The sequence below is a fragment of the Etheostoma spectabile genome, chromosome 22 (assembly GCF_008692095.1).
Source record: "Etheostoma spectabile isolate EspeVRDwgs_2016 chromosome 22, UIUC_Espe_1.0, whole genome shotgun sequence".
Lineage (NCBI taxonomy): Eukaryota > Metazoa > Chordata > Actinopteri > Perciformes > Percidae > Etheostoma > Etheostoma spectabile.
The window spans coordinates 15,788,481-15,790,199 of record NC_045754.1 but is presented as its reverse complement, the minus strand read 5'-3'; the positions used below and the strand labels follow the sequence as shown (position 1 = coordinate 15,790,199).

At 38.7% G+C, this 1,719-nt stretch overlaps 1 protein-coding gene across 6 annotated transcripts in view; it reads right to left on the bottom strand.

Moving 5' to 3' along the window:
• The window catches only part of tpk1 (thiamin pyrophosphokinase 1), a 65,768-nt gene that overhangs the window by 33,682 nt on the left and 30,367 nt on the right, over positions 1-1,719 (bottom strand). The gene's annotated exons all lie outside the window — the stretch shown is intronic.

The window sequence follows — 1,719 nt, the reverse complement described above, 5'->3', positions numbered from 1 at the left end:
CAGACTTAAACACACAAACACACAAACAAACACAAACTCATCCACCCACCATAATCCTCTGATACCATTCTTTGGGATTTCACCCAACACAATACGAGATAAATTCTCTAAATCGAGCACTAAGCTGTCTGCAAGAAAACATTCAGAGGCTAATATGTGGAATCTTAAACACAGTGTTTGGTAATCTGCAAATCAGCCTGTTATTATTTCATGTTTTTAATTCATTTAAAGAGGCTAAGTGGATGGAAATTAGTGAAGGTGAGCAAAACACAAAATGACAAGGCATGATATTTAAATCATTAGAAGAGTTCTTCTTTTATATAACCTACTCCTATTCGCAAAGTGTTGAAGGGAACAAAAGTTCAAATAAGAGTCATAGTGGGTAAAGAAAAAGTGGGAAAATCCTGGTACACAAACAAAAAGTCATCATCAGCAACTCTAAGAGAAAGTCAAAAAACTGATTGCCAGGCTCCTATCTCTTGCAAGCAGACGGACGGACAAACACTCAAAGGCAAAGTAAATATTAGCCAGGCCGCAAAAAAAAAGCCAAATGGAAGAGAAGGACGAAAGTGTATCCTCTCTTAATGCCTGACACTGAAAAACAAAGTGAAAATACACAATGTGGAAACACACATGCATACTGTATAAGATGAAGGGCAGTTTTATGTGTCTGCAAGCGTCTTCTCCATGATCTATCATCAGCTTAAAATGATTGGGGCACTCGCCAATGATTGGAGCAACGCTTAGCATGGCGCTTAAAAATTCTAATAATGGAGAAAGTAGGGAAAGAGTGAGTGAGGGGAGACAGATGGAGAGGAGGATGACACAGAGATAGATAAGTACACAGATAAACAGACAGATAAATAGGCAAATAGATAAGACTAAACATATTCCCCGTCATGCAATTAATAATGATAAGGAGGAATAGTGATCTTTGTTGAAATTAGAGATATACTGTTTGTTATATAACATATTTTTTTCTTGCTGTGATGTACATTCTATTCAAATCAGATGACGTTTTAAGAGTTGGAATAGAAATTGAGTCAATCTCTGAGTCAGATCTCTGCATGTCCGACTGTGAAGCAGCCGGCTGGGCACGGGGCTTCGCTGTGACTGGCAGCTCATTTCAGTTTTTGGATATGAGTTTGTTAGGTATCTTTGAAAAGATCACAACAAAAGTAAAGAATTTCCTCTTAAATCTGACAAACCACAATTACACTTTGCATTTTATGTGTAGCTGTCTTCAGGGAATGTTGAGTGAGCATGCATGTTCTTCTCCAGCAGCACGCTGTTTTATATTCATACGCCCACACACCTCGGATCTGCCCGCAGCCAACCAAAGTCCAACATTACTGACCTCTAAGCAGCTAATCTTGAGTACCTGAAGACTGAGTGCCTTGCTTAGGGGCACTAAACTGTCTAAGGCTAAGGGAGAGGAGAACTTTAATTATTAATTTTCCCCAGTGCTGTAACTGCTGCTAGTTCTTTTAATAACAGTAACAATACCATTATTATTTTGTTTTTAAAACTAATATGCCCTGGAAGTCAGTGTTCCTGGCCAAGAAATAGTTCAGCACATAACCCCTGTAAAACCCCAACTTGGTAATATTTTTAATTTTTTGTGAGCTTTGGAGGTGCTGGTTGCTCTGTGCTGGTTGCTGGGGCTTCTCATCTAACTCTTGGCAAGAAAGCACATTTTGCAGATACAACATTTTTGTG